The 23,203-nt window shown below is 46.1% G+C and overlaps 1 protein-coding gene and 1 long non-coding RNA gene across 2 annotated transcripts in view; one reads left to right on the top strand and one right to left on the bottom strand.

Moving 5' to 3' along the window:
* Nucleotides 1-11,786, top strand: part of LOC129386190 (uncharacterized) — a 245,090-nt gene extending 233,304 nt beyond the window's left edge. Inside the window, exon 4 of the long non-coding RNA XR_011893841.1 lies at nt 11,356-11,786. This is a non-coding gene — a long non-coding RNA (uncharacterized lncRNA). The remainder of the gene's footprint in view (nt 1-11,355) is intronic.
* LOC126536662 (cholecystokinin receptor type A-like) overlaps nt 1-23,203 on the bottom strand; it is a 288,019-nt gene that overhangs the window by 56,374 nt on the left and 208,442 nt on the right. The window lies entirely within an intron of this gene.

Genomic DNA, 23,203 nt, shown 5'->3' with positions numbered 1-23,203 from the left:
GGTGTCCCTTAGCGCATCCCATGATAGTTCCTCTTAACAACAGTAGCAGGACACATTCTCTCGTACCCCTTTATGGTAGCCAACCGCACTGCACCTCTGTTTTTCTCCTTTTCTGTTGACCCATATATCTTCACAAAACGTGTTTATTACTAAGGCAGCGCGAACTCAGATTTATATACTTCAGTGGTGCGTGGACCCCATGAATATGTCGAATGTGGCTTCTCCGCACTAAGGGGCCGTAGACGAAGGAATGGAAAGATCCACACTTAAGAAATGGAGCGCAGTCAGCGTTTCCAAGCTTCGTTCGCGTGCAAGGAACGCGACTTCAAAGCTATACTCAGAATATCTGAACCGTTGCTGCCGACCGTGTGCGCTTTTCGTGGCACGGGCGGAAAGCACACCAGCTCGCTGCACGCATGCACTACTGAAGCTAGGGAAGGGGGGGACTCGAAGGAGATTAGGCGAACACCGCACAACGCGAAGCCTCCCACAAAAAAAAAAGCAAGAAGGAAAGGCATGAGCGCCCTGGCGCGCACGGTAGCGGATAGGGAGTGCATTTAAATGCCAGCGCAATAAGACGTCAGCGCTCTCTACAGAAAAACTAGCTCCTCGTTCGGCGACGAGCGCTGCCAGACGGTGAGAAAATACAATAGGGAGACGGAAGCGGGGCGAGTCAATTTAAAGAACGATTCAGCACGCACACACGCACATACGCACATATATTATACGAGGTGGCGTGAGAGCTTATATACAGACATTAGGTGGCGAGCCTTAGAGCAGCCCGTACGACGCACACACGCTCAGAAAGAGGAGAAAAATAAGTGAACTTCTAGTTGCACCCGTATGATACGTAACTTGACGTCCCATTGTGCACTCGTAACTTCGAGTCAGGAAAGGCTAGAGGGACGGATGGACGGAAGAATGACTGCGACGAAAAAAAAAAAGCGCTTGAAATATTCTACCACGCAACTTTCAACGCGACAAAAAAAAGGAAAGGAAAAGAATCACTTTTGAATATTCTCTTGAAACGCCCGAATCATGCATGCGCACTATAACATAAACTATTCCAAACTGGTTCTATTTCATTTCAGCAATCAGCCCTCCCCGACTTGGTCCAACATTTTTCAGGCCACCTCCACATCGCTTGTCTGTCAGGCGAGGTCTCGAAAACCGCCAAAGCTTCCCATCTGATATGATGCATACGCACTGATTATGTACGTCTAGACCAAATAACAGAAAAATAATTATTTCTATTCTACATCCTTCTTGCACTAAGCCTCCACCATTTATCAAAAGTTTTCGGGGTGCACCCACTTCAACAGTGACGCGACGACACAAATCCGCAAGCACTGGGCACGTCAAAGCAACGTGTTCGCATAGAGATACAGTAACACAAGAGCCGGGTACAACTAAACACTTCTAATGAGTTGTGAATGCGAAAGCATTCGTGTACAATTAAACGGCGCTGAGCGGTACTTCGACTTTTGCGCGGCTAGTAATATGTACCTTGCGGTACGTACTGTCCGAAGCGACAAGTAGCAGCAGCCTGCGATGCCAACGCCGCATGCAACCGACGCGGCGATGCCCGTCGGGCAACGCGTCACAGCAATGCCTATCGTCTTGCGCAACCCCTGGCGTGCTAACGCCGCAGCAGGTGTTCCCTTTGGCCCGCTCTGCCGCTGTTCTCCGTCGAGGGGCGCTCGTGCCGAAAGCGAGAGCGAAGGTGACGTGGCGTCGCGACGATGCCCTCTCCCCTCACGCGACACCTGACGCGCTATCGCGGGCAGCAGGTGTGCCCTTTCACCCGCTATGCTCCGTCGAGGCGCAGCCAGTGCGGCTCCTGATGTGGCGTCGCAGCCGACGGCAATGTGAGTTTAGGTGGCGTTTCGCTTTTACATAGGACAGACGCCGGCTTTTTCTCCCAATGGGCCATTTGACGCTTTCGCGTCAATATGCCGAACAAAACCCCACCGGAACCCTATCTATTTATTTATGCGCGCTCCTTGCCTCATGTGAGCCAATTAGATAGGAAAGGCCTGTCTAGGTAAGTAATGCTATTCGCTTTGAAAGCAAACAAAGCCTCATGTAAATGAGGAGAGCGTTTGACCAACCGACGGACCAGCTTCAGTCACTCGTTATGTGACACTGGTTACCTGACACTCCTTATGTGCCGCGGTTAAATGAACTTCTTTCAGCACAATTTGGGCCACTGGGTATCTGAAACTGTGTAGGTGCCGCTCTTCAATGATCCTCTTTCACGCCACCTTGCCATGGGCCACTCGATATGTGCTATTGTATATGTCTCGCTCTTCCATGGCAAAACGAATTATACTAATCACTATGTTTTATGTATTCCGGTAGATATTTTAATGCGACTAGCATTCTTGGCATACTTCGCGCATTTTTTGGTGTCTCTTGTGTCTAACCAAACTTTTTACAATCCTCTGTTGCCTAATTAGTGACTGGCGTCCAGTTTACTACCCGTGTTGTTGACCTTTGTCAGGAGGCATGCAGAGATTGACTCCTTATGTCGACTTTCGTGGGCATGTTCTAATGTTGCCTGAATAAACCTAAATTAAAATTAAAAATTGAAATTCCACCGATGGCTCGTAAACAAAAATTACGTATAAGCTATCTTCTGTACGAGAACTCAAAAACCAAAAACCATAAACGCGACATCCTTGGAACTTGCAAACACGATCGATAATTAAGTTTCTTCTTTGACCCAGCTGTGCAGGCAAGCGAGTTATGATGCAACTTCTTTGTGTATACTTACAGGAAGATGATGGAAAACATTTCCTTGCTGGGAATCTTGCTGGGAACAGTGAGGGATTTCATGATTACGTTCGAATTCCAGCATTGGAACAGCACACTCTTCAATCAATCAATCAATCAATCAATCAATCAATCAATCAATCAATCAATCAATCAATCAATCAATCAATCAATCAATCAATCAATCAATCAATCAATCAATCTCGTCTTGTTACGTACAACATACCTCGAAAATAGGGCGCAGGAGAAACAGCTGCTCTATAGCAGCTTGACCGAGCTCCTGCCACCTGTAGGGCAGCATTCATACAGTGATGCACACAGAGATATGATAATACAGAATAATAATAAGAGGAAATTACTCTGCATACACTGCCAAGAACTACTTCATACAGTCAAAGCTTAGCGTTCGCGCAGATCATTCATTCTAAAAAGAGACAAAAGCACCTTCAATGCCTCGTGGATTTATATATATATATATATATATATATATATATATATATATATATATATATATATATATATATATATATATATATATATATATAATATAGCTCGTAATAGTACTTCAGTAGGAACGGCTTTGTCTGTCAATATTTCTCTCTACAATTGTTGTTTCCTCATGCTAATCATCTTGCCATAGTGCGGTAGAAGGCTCAAAAGAGGAGTTTTACACAGGAAGCAACTGGAAACATCGTTACACCGCTACAGCACTGTCGCAAGCTACCGGCGGATCTAAACTAAGTTCACTGCGTCCACGTCAATTTCTTGACGAAGAAAATTTGCCACTTGCAGTGATAACGCCAACATAACCCAATGTTTAAGTTGGAACAAAATAAACTGTTATGCATTTTATTTTTTACCTCTGCCGAGGGGTTAGATGTTCACTTGTCCAGGTAACTTTGGCAAAGCTAGCACAGCGCAGAAGACGGTGACAGAGAAAAGAGGACACACGTTCTGCTGTATATCACGGCAGTCGGTTTCCGAAATCATAGAAGCTGACTACATTAGGAAGCCTGATATTACATGCCTTAGTTCCCTTTTTATTGAGCTCGCATCAAGTAAGCTTACATACTTACATAGTTCTGAAGGTATTACGTGGGCCTTGTGAATTGTTTACACGCCCCCATTGGAGTGATATTTTCATCTTAATGAATAATATGCCTTCGCTTGTTTTCATTTCTTTCTACGCACGCCTCCATATACATAGTCATTGCATCGCCAGTAAACTCTGCTAGAAATGGGCGTTGTGTGTGTTTTCCTTTGTGCCTCCACGTCTTCTGCGGTCCGCTCATTCTGCCAGATATTACCAACTTGCCCGAGCCTCTACCCTCTTCAGACGTAAATTTCCATCGAAACCAATCGCACCAGGAACCTTAAACGTGAACGTATGTGAACATGTACTGTCATTTCCATTTTCCCCGTTACGCGAGACTTCTTCTTCGAGCTAGTCGGGTAAGGAATCTGGGGCTGAATTCACAAAGCTCTTCGTCCGTAAGTTCTGTTTTTCATCGGCTGGTCACCTTCGCTAATATGTCCTACATCGCTATTGCCTGGCACGAACGCTTTTAGTGTGAGAACGTTTCCTTCCGTGTTCGCCCTTCCTGGAGTGTGGGTGGCTGTCATGTTTTCAACTCGGCGCAAAATTTTCCGCTGAGTGGTTGGAAACAAATGCTCGCAAAGAAAATGGTCGACCCTGGGAAACAACAATGCCGCAGTTGCAATAAAGTTTTGTATTTATGACAAAGAAAAAGACCGAAAAAAAAGAAGCTCAAAGCAGGACCTGCCTAAGTGCAAGCCGTTGTTGTCGCTCCACAGCGAACTCTCGTGGATTTATTTTTTTTTTATATTTCCTCGTCCGGACCTTAACCTGGTGTACAGCGCTCGCCATCGGCTTCATGTTGTTGAACCATATACGGCAACAACATTAGCTGGGAAAATTCCACTACTGCTGCTGCTGTTTCGGGAGGGCGGGCGAGTCCGCTGTTAATGTAGGAGCGCGGGGGGGCTCAGGAACACATTTTTCTCTGTCGTGCCGAACGATGGAATAAAGACGTTCTGAAGAATAACGATGAAAAAATAGAGGAAATACGTCACACCGTCGGCATATCCCATCTTCCAATTATTATTATTATTTGTTTTGAACACATACACATATACACAGGTATCAGGAAAGGGAAAGCGAGGAGCAGGCTGGCAACTGCCACCGGAAGGGGCACAACGCCTGCCTACTCTTCTGAAGGGAGGTGACAGCAACACAGAAATGGAAGATAGGAAGGAGGGGAGGATAAAGGAAAGAGGAAAGGAAGAGCAACAGGACAAATCTAAAGACCAAAGTAGAACACTGCAAACAGGTCAAATCTAAAGACTAAAGTAGAACTCTGCAGCCGGAGTTAAAGTGACGCCGCGTCGAACAGCCTCCACAATTATCAACAACATCCATGGCTAGTTCGCTATGCGGCTAATTGTGTTCTCCACGATGAGACGCCAAGTAAAGCTGCACGTTATCACCGTTTCACCGGTAGTCGGTTCACAATGTACACTATAAGGTGTTTGAACCCGCCACCTCCCATCTTCGAAGGAAGAAGCGTTAGGGTACAGTACTGATCACACACAGTAGAGTCGGTCACTGAAGGACACGCTACTATAGAATGTTATTGCTACAAACGTGAACCCAAGTTAGTTAGTTCTATAAAGGTTAGTAGGGCGCGATGGGCCTGATCACGTTTAGATGCACAGCCACTGGGGTATAAACATTCCTCGAGTGTCGCACACCGCAGGCCAAGGAGATGATAGTTTCTCACTAGCGACATGCGCTGCGCACTGAAAGCGGGACACTCAAATATAAGGTGCTGAAGTGTCTCGTAGCAGCCACAAGACGTACACAATGGACTTTCCGCACGCCCTTGTCTGTATAAACGTTCGTGCACGTTCACGCAACCAACCCTCAGCTTGAGCAGTTGTGCTCTAGCGCGACGAGGCAAGCCTCGACCACGAAGACGGGGCGGGAACGTTCCATTTGCGACGCGCTGATCTGGATGCTGCTTGAGTAGGTGGCGACGAATCAGCAGACGAGCGTCATCAAGCTTGCACAAAATTTCTGGGCAGTCACAGTTGTTATGAACGCAACTTGAAGCGAGCCGATCAGCCTCTTCATTGCCGGCGATTCCTACGTGTGAGGGTATCCATTGAGCAACGAGAGATACCCCACGTGATGCAATTTTGCTCGCAGAGTCATTAATGCTGCGCACAAGTGGACAATCAAGCTCACTGCGTTGTAACCTGCTAAGGGCAGCACGGGAATCCGTAAAGATGACAACCTTCGATGTAATGAACTCATCTTGCACGTTCCAATCGTTTTGCTTCTTCAACACAGGTTAACTTCCAGAACGACATCGCTTTTCTTTTTTACAACAGAACCGTAAATGAATCATAATTTCAACCATAGAACAAAATGCTGTCATCGGTTTTGCGTACTACCTTGCGTGGCCACGCTTGAGCGAACCAGTGATGATTTTCATGGAAATCTAACGTCACCGTTACTTTTCAATGTTGTACAGTGTGCGTGGTATTAAGGATGCGCCCTTAAAAAGTTATTTTGTAACGTCTGCACGTGTTTTATAGAGTTGCAGTGTACTTATTTGCCTTCTGTTATATATATCCCTCCGACGATATGGGAGATGGTGAGGAATGAAGGGAAAGGCCGAGAGGTTAACCGTATGATAGCAACTGTTTTACAGTGGCAGCCACAGGGAAGAATGGGAGAAGGGACAATGAAATATGAGCAGGAGAAAGCGTACGACACCGTTAGTGAGAGCGCAACAGAGGTGAAGAATAAAAAATACGCCTAAGCGTATTGTAATAGGCAGCACAGGCAGGGGCTCGAATTAAGCGCACGGACCATATCGTGTCCAAAGATTGCATATAAAAGCAAATGTTGTCTACATCCAACGGTTTAATAGTACGTACCATATTACAAATCCGGGTTGTTTGGACAAAGTCGTGTCATAGACACTACACTATATCTCCGTAGACGTTCTGTAAACTTCATTAATGCGCCTACAGATTTTCTTCGAGACTACCTAAAGAATATTTTGTTACCGTGCTGTGTTTTCATTTATCACACAATGCAAAAAAAAAATGCCGCGTTTGTTCATTAATTCGAATCTGGAGGGATCCGTATGCAGTGAAATATATGCTCCTAGGGTTAGACTCATGGTCAAACATGCGGATTCGATAAACAACAGAAAAAAAAAGATTCATCGTAAAAACAACGTTTTACCGCCAATGAATGGAAGAATAATAAAAGCTACCAACATTTACATGTTCTTGACTCTTCAAACAAGCTATTATTCAGCCTGTAGCATTGCGTTAGTTCTTGTAGGGTAATCTGATGCCATTACTGCCAACATGACGCATTTGCCGGCGTTAACTGCGTAGCCTTGCGAGCCGGCATATTTTCTTTTCTTTTTTACCTCCTCGCCGTTCGCCTTCATCGTATCTTCCCCTTTCAATGCGCATGCGCCAATCTTCACTGGAAATCACAGCGTGATTATGTAAGGTCGAACAAATCTGCTCAGCTTACGCCCCCTCCCCCCCCCGCCTTTTTTTTTTTTTTTTTGTAGTGATCATCAATCGTCATTTGAGGACCAGCCGGCGATCGATTTGAAAGCACTGCTGACAGCGATTTGATTTCTTTGTTCTTTTTTATCGATCGTGTCCTCAGATAATGAAATGTCGGTGAGGCATACTCGAGTGAGACGTGTCTCGTTCTCTTGCCTCTCGATATCTGTCATTAACAAAACGTTTCAAATGCAACGGATTGCGGTGTGAGCGACGTGCTAGCGACCGAACATCCGCTGCGCTCATAAACCCGGCAACGATTCCTAAATGACGGAATGCCTGCATGCTCTAACTGCGATGCCATATTTGAATCTACGGCCCGCCGGCCATACGCGTCAATGGAGGCACGGCATGTGGGTGATTTCCCGGGGTTGAAATGCTCAAGATGCTCAGTGAGGATAAGGCTGAGAATTAGGACTGCAAGGACGGCGACCGATCATTGATGCGGTGACTCTACGAAACGCACCAAATCCCCTTCTGCTCTTTCAGAACATCATCGCGGTTATTTTTTAACGTGCGCAGTCACGCTTGCATCTAGCTCTCTGCGTGACGCTTTATGTTTGCGCTTTGGAGTGAAACCGCTCCAAGACGTGACAGGGCTAAAAATTCACAAGTTGCAGTAATACGACGGAACGGTGAGGTGACATGGGCAGCAGGAACACTAGATATAGTTAACAAGAATGCTTCCTTTGTATACACTGGAGTTCAGTACATTTGGTCACGATGCATCCATATGAAGACACAGACTGCTTTTGTACGTTCCGACTAATGGCGGCCACAAAAATGTAGCGCTGAATGAAAACGTGACTGACGGCTAACCAAACATTCCTTCGTAGGTGTATTGCCATCCAAGCGGCTCGTATATCCAAGACAGTGAAGCTGTAAAAGCGAGTTATCGCATCCTTCAGAAGTCCTATATGTGCGGACAACGTCCCTGTGGCTATGAAGAGTTAACCCAGTGGGCCGAAACTTCTGCACTTGTGTGACTGCGCCAAATAGTACGGCAGAGTTTGGCAGCGCTTTCGACTTCGTGGATCAGGTACTCAATGAGCGTAACTTCCATGCGCAACCATTTCGAATTTGCGAAAGTGCGAGGAAGAAACGGAGAAAAAATAAGTTTAATTTGATACACGCTTGTGTATTTGTGGTTGTAAATAAGGCATTTACGTTTTCTCCATTTTTCCTACCTTAAGGTAACGCGAATGAGAATATGGGATTTTTTTTAAGGAGTGGTCTGACTTGTGCGCTTGCTTTCTCCGCAGCTTTTCCTTCAGTGCCGCCGAAAGTTGTCCGTGTGTATAGGAATCCGTCTTGGCACTTGCCGAAATATACACAAGACTTTGGAAACGCTTTACTATATCCGGTACGATTTCTACGAGCTTTGTGCAGACACCTAGGTGATTTTTTTAGAGTCATAAAAAATGAATCCCCTACACTGCCTGTAAAAAAGTGGCACCACTGATGTTGCACCACTATCTGATTTCGGGCACCAACATTGTTAGGCCTTTGTTATTAATAGTCTAAGGAAATATAATCTAGAAAGTAATGCGCCATGCATGAAATATTTCATGACTTTTGATCGCGCCATATATTTCGCGAATTTCTAAGAATTGCTTCAGTCAAGGACTTACATCAAGACTTTTTTGGTTGAATGGTATAGCATCTACCATGCATATACGGCGTGCCGATAAGCCTATTTGACACATATGCATAAATATATACAGAACATCATGGTGACGGCAACGGCAGAAATTTGTCTGAAATGTTCCTGTTCATGGATATAATGTTAGATAAAGCGTTCGGACGTCGCTTAATGAAAGCGTTTCTCCACATGTAATGTATTTTTGTGGCGGAATAAGAATCTATTGAGGGTTTCGGAAATACGACTTTGCGCAATGACAGCTGTACAGTATATGACCTCGGTCGCTCCATCGCAAGGCACTGTGCGTTTTCATTTAGCAGCCGGGATATATGGAACCTCATCGTGGGCAAGGGCCACATCGTCCCGGCAATCAAGCGTGCATGCTCACTATTATCGTTTCATAACGCTGTGGCCGACACCCTAGCTACCTTCATCAGGATGTGGAGCCACGTCGTGCCATTGGACTGCCGAGTAATTTTCCGACTAAGTCTGCAACTCGGTTTTGGGGTGTCTACTTGAAAATGGTCCTTAAGCAGGAACGGCGTTCTTTATAAACACCAACGAAAGCTTCAGCTAAACCCATTCCCACATTTCGCGGGATGTGCAGATATTTATTATCGATATGAGACACATGTACGAAGGACAAAGAGGGAAATGGGGAGGGAGCAGGCTGACCACTGCCACTGAAATGGGGCACAGCGCCTGCCTACTCTTTTGAAAGGAGGGGATAGAGACAGAAGTTTAGGATTGGTTGAATAGAAATCAAGAGGAAAGGAATAATAAGACTACAGGTCATAAAGACTATAGCAACATCAAAGAATAGAGTTCGCCAGTAAGCACATACCAGACCCGCAGGAACGGAAGGGGAAAAAAAGGCACAAATAGTAGAGCCCGAGGTTAGGTTTCGTTTAGAAGAGAGCGCCAATGGTAATTGAAAGGAAGGCCAGCGAAGCATCACGCTTGAAGCCGATGTCACGCATCAGCCCCTGTAGAATGGCTAAGCCTTGTAGCCAGCGTGCGTGGGCGGGGGGCACATCGTTCGGGCATTCAAGCGCTCCACTCGCTATTATTGTTTCATGGCGCTGTGGCCGACTCCCTAGGGCGTTGTGGCTGCAACTCGTTAACGTGTAAGGCACTCTTTCACGCGCTCTTACAAATTAACGCCTCCGGGAATGCCATTAGCGGCGTATACGGAAAGCGCATCCGTCAGCGTGTGCACACGAGACCGGCACCGCCGTATACCGTGGCCTGATTTGAAGCACGTGATGCTTGCTGACGACAGGGTTAGAAACAATGAAGTTCAGGTGAACTTTCCCGCTTTAGAAAAATGGTGAGCCTCGCTCGTTTGACGTTAAATAAAAGGCCTGACAAAAGCGCTGTTTTCTACGTGTTTCTAATGCAGATTTCATTATTCGAAAAAAAATAAAGAAGACGGCAGATGTGATGCGCTGGCCTGATGTCTCGCTGCATTATTTGCGCTAGTTTAGTGCTCAAGAAGGAAGGAAGAAGATGTAATGAAATTCTGCGTGCACTGTAAATCGTAAGCAACATTTTTGGAAAAAGCGCTAATCTTAACTTGCAACGTAGCAAGAATGCAGCTGTATGATTAAGCCGCGCCGAAAGTGAAGGTCATTGAAGCTCTGGTCGGTGTAAGTATTTGCGACCTGAGAGAGTCAGAGAAGATCGCAAATCAAATTGGAATGTTTTTTTACATTAACAACCACACATAGTGGAAGGAGAGTGTACAGAACAGCGACGCCATGAAGAAGCTGAACACAAACAAAGAGGCATATATCGGAAGGAAGAAAACCAGTATAGAAGAAACAGAAGAAAAAAAGGAATAATAGTACGGCATCCTTTTGATAGACACAGTTTAGCTTATGGACTTTAAACGGTGCTTCTTCTGAAGCACGTAAATAATGATAATCAGTATAAGAACATACGAGTTCCTCTGTCACTATAGTTCTGAGAAATGTTACTAATCGTGTTGTCGGCGTCGGTAAAGCAATGTGTTCTACGCTCTACTGTTTTTTTTTCTTCTACATTTTGAAGATGTGAAATAGCCAAGGTTCGTGTTTCTCCTGTCTTATATGACAGTCGGTGAGCCATCCGTTCTCACTTCATTTAAATAAAAATAGAAATGGTTCTAAAAATAACGAATGAAACACCATGTAATCGAGCATCATGAAGCTTGCTGTAGATATTTCCTCAAGACTGTTCAACCGACTTGCATTCGGTATTGAGAGTATACCTCATGCACTTACTCACTCTATTTTTTTATGTCACCTGAATAAAGTTTTACCGTTTTTTCCTTCCAGAGAATATGGACGTTTGGCCATTCCAGGTGGTAGTTGCCAGCTTTTTCTCCTTCTTTTTTGTTGTGATCATTTTTATTTACACACGCATAATAATAATTCTAGCAAGATGTGGCATGATATCAACCCTCTGCGCCCTGTACGCGCTCTCAGAGCGCATGCGCGAAGTTTGGCATTAGTGTAAATTTCCAACCTACGTTCCCCTTTCCTCTTTAGTTATATATGCGTGCAATAAACGCCTGCATGTGGCTCTCGACTCACGTTTGGATTGTCAACGTTTCCTTCGTACATGACGGTGGCTAGGCTGCCACCGCTATGTTACAATGATACTGTGTGTGGTTTCGCAAAGGATGGTTTCTTTATTGCGGTTTCAAATTACTTGTGGTAACGCAGTTCTACTTGAGCCAAATTTGCAGCGACAGTTGTGGATTTTCTCCCCTCGTCGTTTGGATGCCTGCCGGTGTCTCCACCGATGCCCGTCACTCAAATCCCGGGGAGCTTCGCAAGAATTCGTATAATTGATGAAACAATATGTCGCCGCGCACAATCTTAAATTGGAATTCTGGATCCACAGATCGGCGGTTGAGATAGCGAAGAAAGGAAAAAGCAGGGAGGGTAATCGGGAGGGAAAATCTGCTTCGCCACCCTAGACTAGGCAACGGGGGAAGGGAAGGTAAAAAAGATTGAAAAGGTAGAGAGAAAGGAAGAGATAGGTATCACAGACACACATTCACAGCCGGTCACTATGACTACACAGCATTAGAGCCCAGGGTCACTTGTAGCACGACGAGCACCAATTCAGGCTACAGCCGCTTGTGCATACCCGTTGGTTTTAAGAAGTGTCGGAATGCTTTCGTCGCCCTCAAATGCGAAGGCTTATGAAGTCGGCATTCCAAGATGGTTTACGCTGACAATGGTAATTGGTCAAAGTGAGCCAGCGCAGTCGCGAGCAAACGTCTCTGTACACTGTAGCGAGGAAAGTCATAGGGATATCGTGTCGAAGGGTCTCGACGCAACCGCAGACATCACGCGAGGCGGTGTAGGCCATTACGGTGCGAGAAGCAAACTACTTCGTAAAGAAAGCCACTCGGCAGAATCTTATGCTCCTGCGAAGATTACTGTGCCTGAAGAATACCGTGCCTGGCTTCTTGAGCGCTCGGTAAAATGATTCGCTCGCGTCACGCACTACAGCTTAGCCATGAACCAGCACCGAGATAAAAAAAAGTCTATAAGGGAAGGCTATAAAGAAGTCTGTAAACGAGTACAATAAGTGACAAGAAGCGAAAGGGCCATAGAAAAAAGAAAGCAGGAAGAAATAGCTGTGTGTCTCGGCTTCGTCACCTCAGAACGTCACCTAAACAAACGAAGGAGACTCGAATTGTAGAGGCACCACTGACTAACGTTTCCTGCTTCTCTAAAGGTGATCGCTCGCTGAAAGTGCAGAAACTGTAGAAATTGCCGTAAAGGCCTAGCGAACTCATTGCCCATGAGCCAGGAACAATCTGAGAGCTACTGCGCATAATATTGCACTAGCTATTTCATCGCTGCTCAGCAACACGTGCGAGACTGCGGCAATAACCGCGCACAAGTGATGGAACTAAAAAAAAAAATGCAGCTCAGCTATCATCCCCCGCCCTTTCTACCAGTGCGGCAGCCCACGACGTAGACGCAATTCTTTCGTTTTAGTTACGCATCATAAAGATAGGCCAATGGCAGTTGCTACAAACACTGGGCAATTTTTCTGGTTGAGCATTCGGGTAGCGGAGGGTTCTTCCACGGTAGTCGCAAATGTGCGGGAAATTACGTTTAATTAGCGGTGTGCGAACATTAGAAACTTTCGAGTAACGAGTCGAATAGTGTCCTATTCGGTTCTGTCTTCGAGTCTAATAGTTGCTATTCGTAAATGCGAATATTTTTCAAATACTTTTCGAATATTTCTAAGCGTCAACTGTGCCAAATTAAACATGAAATTGGAGAAGAGTACAGTTAACTTTGACTACCGCGGGCCGAGCGTAGACATAAAACATGAAAACTTGCGTTGTGGAGCAGGCTACGCGTGGCTTAGGTAGCCATACTTTACAGGTTATGCAGCTATCATTCGCACTCTCTGAAGAGTCATGTGCATGGGAGGAGACCACTTATTTGCACCTAATGCTCCATTTGGGCTTTTAATAAACAACGCTTCATAACGTACTATGTAGCGACATAAGCTTGCTAACTATACAAATATTAGGATGATAACATCGTTTTATATTAATTATGATAACGGCTGTTCATTAGTCGACGACTATTCAATATCACTTCCATATTGAATTCGGCTGGATTCGATTCTGGCACTATTCAGTTTCCGGTTTGCACCGCGGGCCGAGGAAAATTGGGGTTAAGGACGCGCAACACACACACACACACGCACACATGCGCACACGCGCACACGTGCACACGCGCACACGCACACGCGCACACGCACGCACACGCGCACACGCACACACGCACACGCACACGCACACACACACACACACGCACACGCACACACGCACACACGCACACGCACTCACGCACACGCACTCACACACACACACACACACACACACACACACACACACACACACACACGCACACGCACACGCACACGCACACGCACACACACACACACACACACACACACACACACACACACACACACACACACACACACACACATATTTACACGTGTCCTTGTTTATCTTCATCGGGTGACCACGTTTCACCGCCTAACAAATGTCATCGCACAGCGCAGGACGCGCCTGCATGTATGGGAAGTTTCTGGAATGCTATCCTTGGTTCCATCCGCAGTCTGTGACCAAACCTCGTGTGATCTGATTGCACGTATGCGCGACGCGAATAATGTAGAACTTTGTGGAACATACACGGGTCCCAGCTATTACGCTGGAGGAGGAGGAGGAAAAACTTTATTTGCTCTAATTGGTTAGAAATTAGCGGTGGCAGATGCGGTCGGCCGTCTTCACGGTCTTCTTCCCCATCTGCGCAGGGTCGACGCCCCTATTCCAGGGCACCACTGAGGGTGGCTACTCGGCGAGCGTGCCTTACTAGTCCATGCTGGACTTTCGGGTCGCTGCTGGAGAGCACCCTCTCCCACTGCTCCGCACTCGGGTCTTTTATTTGAAGGAATTGTTGATTCTGAACGCATTCCCATGTAATGTGATATAAGGTGGGCTTGGCGCCGCACCAGGGGCAAATGTCTCTATACTGGGTGGGAAACATCTTGCTTAGTGTGTTTAGGTTTGGATATGTTCCTGTTTGCAGCCTCCTCCAAGACGCGCTTGATCCGCTGATCAGATTTCGAAGACCGCCGATCGTGTTCGGCGCTATTGCTCTCCTTTGAGTGTAACTTGCTTTTGTGGGCACAAGTTCGCCCAATAAAATGCTAGTTTCGCCATTCACCGTCTTGCTTTGTTCACCGTCACTACCACGTCATATATATATGATATTGAGAAAATTCCGATGTAATTTATATCTGAGTCTGTTGCAGTGAATGAGTTCAAAGCTGCAGCAGTCGCTGAAGTCTGCGGATACTTTTGCAAAGCTGGATTTTATAGAGACCTTCTCACCACATGGTGTTCGTTAACCAGGACTTAATCCGCAGTACATGAGCACTGTTTTGTATTCTGCCTCAATGGAAATGTGACCATGGCCATCAATAGAATTAGAAAAGCGACCGCGTGCTCGATAGGGAGGGCAGCTACTAATCCCCAGTTCCACGAGAGGTCGCTGGCCATTATATTAAGGAATGGATAGTAGTTTCTATAATAATGACGCAAAGCCCCAGACGGCAAAGCGAGATGGCCTTTGATTATGCTGCGTGCCGCATTGGTAGATTTACCCTCATCTACTTCTTTTTTAGTGTTTGTGCCCTCAGCCTCTCTGCCTTATAGGTTAGCTAATCAAAAAAGCTTCTGGTTGGCGTCCCTCAATTTTTGCTTTTCGCTGTCTCCCAAATACAAGCTCTCCTGCAGTCCTCCCGAATAGACTGCGGAAGTACGTCGGGAACGTTTAATTTAATGGAACACACGTGGACGCCATTAGAGATAAATGCCTTTATCCTTGCTTCGTTACAGCTTCTTTCGGCAGCTATCGACTTCCGGATTGAGCGGTATTGCAAAGGCTCGTATAGTTAGGAATTCTGCAGCGGCAGAACGAGTTGGTTGAAACTGATTGCTCAATTTAATGGCGGTGGGTGGGGGAAAGTGAAAAATACGCATTTTTCTCGGAAATGGCTCGTTAAATAACGAAACTTTCTCTAAATTTCGGCTATCTGGAAGCGTCCGTTTCGCAGAGGCCACAGCAGGCCGACGAGAACTCTCTGACCATACATTCGCAATAGGTTAAGGAATTATTAATAAGGATCGCAGTATTGCGCGAGTATCCTGTGAGATGCCATTACTGCGTATCACTTCCTTCCTTTCTTTCTTTCTTTCTTTCTTTCTTTCTTTCTTTCTTTCTTTCTTTCGCGGAAAAGTGAACTCGTGCGTAGAGCTATGCAGCCGGAAGTGCGCTAGGAGGAGTGGCGCACTCCCCTTGGAGTTGAATTAAGGGGTTTGACGTGCCAAAACCACGATTTCATTAAGAGGCGCGCCGTAGCGGGGGGGGGGGGGGGGGTCCGGAATCATTCGAACCACCTGATATTATTTAACGCGCACTGAAATCTAAGTGCATGGGTGTTTTCGCATTTCGTTCACGTCGAAATACGGCAGCCGTGGCGGGGACTCAATGCTGCGACCTCGTGCTTATCAGCCTAACACCATAGTCAGTAGGCAACCACGCGAAGTTATGCTGTCGGGTAAAATCATATTCCCACAGATTCAGCAACAAAGGCTGCCACAACCAATAGTGGAAGGTGTCCACGTATCGAGCAAAACGAGGAATTCGCACCGAAGCTTGAAGTGTTACTTAGGCGACTGAGTATATCTGCGTTGGCTTCCGCTCATGGAAGCCAACGCACATTACTAAGCGTTTATTGGCTAAATTTCAGCTTTCAAGCATCTTTTCGCCATGCAGCGAGTTTCAAAAGAATTCTGCAAGCAAGAAGTAAGTAGCAAGAACTGAGCGAGCCGAATTATGTCCATAATCTGTCAGAGCGAGAACTACAGAAAACGAAAAGGAAGGGACGAGTGTCACTTTATTTCGTTTTTGTTTATTTTTTTGCGCTAACCCATCACGAAGAAGTAAATGGACGCGCCGTATCCCCTTGTGTGACATAGCAGCAGCCCATACTTTTTGCAACCGACCGACCGACCGAGTGGAGTGAGTGAGTGAGTGAGTGAGTGAGTGAGTGAGTGAGTGAGTGAGTGAGTGAGTGAGTGAGTGAGTGAGTGAGTGAGTGAGTGAGTGAGTGAGTGAGTGAGTGAGTGAGTGAGTGAGTGAGTGAGTGAGTGGAGTTCATTTTGCTTCCAATGGTACTGTCTAGCCTTTTTACACCTTTTCCGAATTGTGTAAGAAGCAGGAAGCCAGCTGTATATTTCATTTCCTTTCTTTAGTTCGGCCCTTAATCAGATTTTCATGGTCAGGGCTGCAATGTTCTACATCGTTTCTTATTATCCAACCGTTCATGCTGGGAATTTTGATAGCAACAGCTGTAGGCTACGCCATGAGATTTCCTTTCAGCACCCTTTAGACCAATGTGAATGCAAAGCTCACAAAGTCAGAGTCAGTGATAGTGCCATTGTAAGTTGTGAACGGAGCTGGGTCATTCCACTCGATATATCTTAATCCTCAAAACTGATTCTCTTGGGATAAATTCGGTCTGCCCAATTTTTTCCAAGAGAATCACTGCTTCGTAATGTAAGCGCTTGTTGAAGCTTCCGCGAAGAAGCAAAACTTCGTTGGAGCTAAAATTTTTCAATGAAGCGCGAAACTAGGTACAATAATAAATCTTACTTTATAATATTCTACTGGCGTGGTTCTTGCATGTCACGTCGTAGGTGGAAAAAATTATGAACTTACCGCGTTTAATTGGCTCAATAAGAAATCAAGAAATTGCTCCTCTTCAGAAATGTTTTCAATAAACTTTGTTTACGTTTCGGCCACAATATTTATCACTGGTATTTACTGTAGGTGTTTCTTTTAAAATAATGCTCGAATATGAAGTCGAGTATTTTTCCAGGAAGTAACTTCCCAATTTGGGCTGGTCGAACCAATTTGATTTTGGTCGACTTTCATACCTAAATTAAGCACTAAGGTCCGCCAGATAAAACGCGTAAGATAGCTCATTACACGCGCCAACCTTTCGACTTATGTCAAAATTTCAATTGGAGTAAATTTTGTTTTCGGTGAGAGAGAAAAATGCGCAATCCCAGCCATAGACACTCCCGAACCGTGTCTGCGTTGCAGAACTCGTATGCGGCGCCGAAACTTTTTTTTCTTTCTGAAATGCATATGCGCTGTGACTGTTCGCCAGGCGAACGAGGGCTGTGTCACTTGACACCAGTACGTATACATAATAAAATTCGTATGTTCGTCAATTGAGCATTTATAATTTTAGGAGCTCGGGGCAGCCAGGTAGGCGAACACGGCATGGATCAGAGCTTTTTGCCGTGACAGATAGTAGCCTGCTTAGCCTCATTCTGGCCGACGAGAAGGCAGAATAATCACACGGTCATTTCTTGTCTGCTGCTTCACTCCAAAACAAAAACGGCACCTGATGAAGCCCACTGACATTTGCAGCAGGCTGCAACTTTCTTGACTTTTGTCTCCTATGCCACGTTTGGCGCGGGGTGGAGCTGATCCAGGTTCTCACATAATTGGTTAAGTGCTGATCTGTAGAACTTAAAAAAAAAAAAACAGTGAACCGGCAACCATGCGCAATATCTCGTGTCTGATAACTATCCGGTCCTGACGACGACCTGGTCATGGTTTACTTTCATTACACAAATGTATTATTGTAAAACGATTGCTCATAGTCCTGCCAAGGTTAACTAATCTAAAAGTACGTTCAAGAAACGTGAGTTTTAGGTAATAATCATCGGGAAGATGCTCCATCCCCAATAAGCCACGAACCTACGAAAAAAATGAATAATAAAACCTGTTATTGACAGCGAAGAAACAAAACACATATCTACATTCGCTTTGTCGCGCGCGATCAGTCCATAGGTTTGACAACCATGACAGAAAATGGTATTGTATTGTACACCGATCTTGACAGGGGGAGAGATTGATTTCAAACAAAAGAAAGCCGCAACTACTAGGTTAGTAACACTTGAATGAGACAGCAGTTACCTAATTATTCGCTGTTGTTTAGAGTAGAAGAATAGAGCACGGTAGAAAATTATAAGCAGATACTTTTGATGCGCGCAAGTTACAGTTGTTCAGTGGCGTAGCAAGGAGGTGACAGACTGGGCCTTCCCCGGAATCCCTGTGTTAGTATGCGGCCTGGCCAGCCCTCCCCCCCCCCCCCCCTCCTTCTCCATTTCCGGTCAAGTGTGTGTGTCCCTCCCCCCCCCCCCCCCCCCCCCCCTGCACAAGATGTTTCTGGCCGTCACTGCCGCTGTTAGCACGGGCAGACGGCAAGACAACTATGGCCGGCAGACGACGGACGGTAGCTGCGCGAAAACTTTGCTTTATTGGCTTCTGTCCCGAAAGTGACGCATAATTTGCTTTTTCGTGAAACCTTAAGAATGTTGACGCCATGAATAGCGAGGTGCGGGTGAACGGGAAAATAGGCTCTCCTCCTCGCGCGCGCGACTGGTTTATTGCATTGAATAGGCCCTTTTTATGCCCTTCAGTAAAGTATACATAACCAACACATCCGCTTGAGCGAGTATCTTGGAAAGAAGAAAATTTTCCCCTGTACCAATCTCTTCAATTTTCCGTGCGCTCTGCGAAATGAGTCCTGTAGAACGAGAATTTCCTTTCGAGTCACCGCCGATCTCCCGCATGGTTGGACCGGCCGTGCTTCATTTTCGAACAAAGACCAATAGCGCTGCGCTCGTTCGCTTGGTCGTTACTGTCAGGTTTGATGAACGGGCGGTTTCGCGAATCGTCGCGGAAACCAATTTCAGCCTTTCCCTCGAAGACGCTGTGCGCACTTCGGTCGGCGTTGCTTGAAACTAGGCCCCGGTTCAACGTAACCCACGCCTATATTACATGCTGCCTAAAGAGATACCGGCAGTGGGTACCTTCTGAACAAATTGCCACTTTCACTGCCACGTTGACGATTGAAGTTGCGGATGCCACTGATTGAAGTTGATGATCGAGGATGTTATAGTGGCTGCTCACGCTTAAAAAAAATTCACATATATATCTGGGGTTTTACGCGCCGAAACCACGATCTGATGATGAGGCGCGCCGTAGGGGGAGGCTGCGGATTCATTTTGAGGGCGTGGTATTCTTTAACGTGTGTGTAAACCTAAGTATATGAGCGTTTCTGCATTACGCCCCCGTCGAAATGTGGTCGCCGTGGCAGGCATTGAACCTACGACCTTGCGCTCAACAGCGCAATGCCATAGCCACAGATCTAGCGCGGCAGGACTGCGAGTAACGCTGCCATGACCAGCAAGATGACCAATATGACTGTGGCTGTTACTTCACAGAGATATAGTACCGGAAGGCCACACTGTACTTCCATCGCGGCTCGATGTGCGGCCAAGGCGTGAATCGAGCGAGGGCCACGCTGTTCACTGAAGTGCGCAGAGTTTGGGCGTAGTCTCCGCGGAACAGAAATTTGAATTGTGTGTCCTATCCAACCAACACATTCCTTCTGAGTTCCAGAAGATAGACTCTCAATGCCGTCCTTTTGCGACAAAGAAAAAAAAAAGATATTCCCGAGTATTTACAGAATTATCCGTATCATCTAAAGTGCCCCTGTTGTGTTCTCTGTGGAACGTTCGGTTCTTTCAAGAAACTGAGCAAACATTGTGCGCAATTCTCAAAAGACGCTCCTAGCTCTCTGAAACGTTTACGCAAACTATTTTCTACATAGGCTTTAATTGGGCGTGCACAATCTAAACTTTGATTGTACATGATATGTCGCCTATCCCAATGCAAATTTAATTTCGATACCACGTTCAGTTCTCCTAGCACAGCGGGCAAACGAAATAGATGCTTCGTATGCTCTAGTTTCCCCAGGAAACCGGGCAACGCGTGCATGCAACTTTTTCTAGCCCAGGTCAAGATAGCTATATATCTGAATTGTTACTGTGCCTTCGCGCTGTTTGCTAGCCTGATCTCTTACCAATCAAGCTCACGTTGGCGCCAGAACATGCAGCCCTAGCTCCCTGCCACTGTGGACGTTGTCACCGATGAACCGGCACAAAAAACGGGCAACATTTGTTTGCTAAAAATCACGTCTTCGCAGCCTCAAGTCTGCCTTACATCACAGTACATACGAGCAGATGGTGTCCGACATTAGAGAAATACGCCATCATGCTCCCCAATATAATCTTTTAGTGGATTCCGGCGCACTGTGGCATCGCCGGCAGCAATTCTGCTTCCAGCCAGGGCTACCAGGTCTGTCAACGATGGCGCCCAGACGTATCCAATGCCTTTAGCGCGGACGGACGCTACCAGGAAACTACGCATGCTTAGCCGCAAAAAGAGTCGAGTTTTCTGGAGTTCTCCAAGTGTTTTTAATTGCCAACGGCGTAAGCTGGACCCCTTGTACACGGCTACAAGTGCCATCTAGCCTTTCCAGCACCGAAGTAATGTTGCTGTGCCACTTGTGGCTAGGAGTGGTGTTTATGAATGCTTACTCCTAACGTATGGGAATGGCCGATAGCGCTTCGTGTGACTCCAGCAGGTGCGAGGAAACCATTGAGCACCTATTATCTGTCCTCGCTACGACGTGACGTCGAACGGCTCTCGCTCCGGACAACTTTAAACCGACTGGACTCGAGGCCTTTCTCCGAGTCAAAGATACTCGAACCATGGCGATACCCGTCACTCGCACAAGAAGCGATTCGTGCACTAGTGCAGTATTTGAAGTGCACCGGCCTAAGAGACCACTTAAGGGGATCCTGTGCGTCCACCTACGTGCACTCAGGGCCCACTCTCTTCTTTTTCTCTTTCTATTCCCCATTTCCCTTACCTCCCAGTGGAGGCCAGCGAACCGTACTCTCATCTGTGTGTCCTCCCGGCCTTTCCTCTCTATCCTATCTATCTCCCTAGCAGGTTAAGATAAATTTATCCGCATAATATGAAGATTAAAGCTAAGCTTAATTACTTAACTAATTAACTAAGCTTAATTAATTATAGCTACGCTTTCGTTATCTGCCCCCCTTCAATTGGTACACACATAAATATTGCTCATCCACTGTGCTTATTGTCGGCGAAGTAGATCAAGATCCAGAGGAGGAGGAGAAGGAGGAGGAACTTTATTATTACAGAAGCCGTTGCGCGAGTTATTCCTGGGTGGTTCCCTCTGACAGGGCTCCACTGGCGATTGCGGCTCGCCGGGTCTGGTCGAGGGTCGCCAGTTGGCTTCTCAGGTCCATTTCGGAGAGTCTCGCCTCCCAAGACCACGTAGTGAGTGTGTGTGCTTTGACTAAATTCTGCTTCTGTGAATGTGCAAATATCTTTGCCCATTTCACGAACGTGTACGTCATAACTCCTATTTGGTAAATAATATTGTTAGAATGAACGGGTGGTCCTGTCAACATAGTTTTACGGTCGCTTCAAATTTAACCTATGAACCAATTGTATACGAACAAGCTGAAGAAACGCAGGCTCACGCACGCACACACAAACACATACACACACAAGCGCTTGCATGCACGTGCGCTAAGACACGCACACACACAAACACATCAGCCCACGCACGCGCTACCGCATAGATGTGTACGCACTCAGTAAGTCATATAAGCAGGGCAAGGTAACTAATGTGAGTGTAAAGATGAATTCAATAGTTTTATTAACCTGTAATATTACTCGATTTGGCCCTTTTTGCCACTGCACACACTCTCAAGCTGCGTTTGATTTCTGCCCTCACGTCAAAGTTATAGGCGAACTGGTGGGCGATAAGGATAAGACGGTTCGTTGACATAATCTAAGGCAAAAGAGTTATCACTATAGGTGAGGTGAGGTGAAGCCAGCTGTAGGCGGCACTTGCTACTCCTATTCACTGAGATAGTAATTGTGCGTAGAAGCGTTGCAGCTGCTTCCTACAAGCAAAGAAAAAATAAGCTACACAGCACATGGGTCACCCAAAGTTCATGGAATCTCACGGCGATGAAAGCGACGTCGCAAGTACAGGGCGCTCGCATACAAGAAAGAAAAGTGCTCTTTCAAAAGCGATGCAAAGAATTGCTGTTGTGGTAACCATGCTTTTAAAGGTGTGATGCGTCGTCGTTGATTCGCTGATTGTGCGTTATGTCTACTGGATAGGGTGTGCGTAATATAATCGATCAAAGGACAGGCCGTCGGCAAAAAGAAATCTATACCTCTATCGAAATTTATAGATTAGCCTTGGCGTTAGATTAAAAATAATAGAATATATTCTTTTCAGACGGTCACCATGAGGTTAAACACCTGGGCATAGCTTTCTTGTTCAGTTACTCCACGACAAAAAGCTATAGTGGCTTAGAAAAAAGGCGAAGATCCAACTCAATGTTGGGATTTAAATGACGTGAAGCTTGCTTGAGTTAGCGAGATATATCAGCAGTAGCGGATGACACGGGGGAGAACAACTTCGTCATCTTTAGTTGTTACTAGTCTGCAAAACTAGGCCGAAGGCGATGTGGGACGCTTGTCGAGGGAAGAATGTCGATGAGAAGTGTATGCACAGAGAAGTACGACTGATGCCTAAATACTAATTTCGGCTTCATATATCTTGTGTCACAAGAGCACATCCATGCTGGGGGAT

This window comes from Dermacentor andersoni, chromosome 4 (assembly GCF_023375885.2).
Source record: "Dermacentor andersoni chromosome 4, qqDerAnde1_hic_scaffold, whole genome shotgun sequence".
NCBI lineage: Eukaryota > Metazoa > Arthropoda > Arachnida > Ixodida > Ixodidae > Dermacentor > Dermacentor andersoni.
This window is presented reverse-complemented; position numbering and strand designations above follow the sequence as displayed.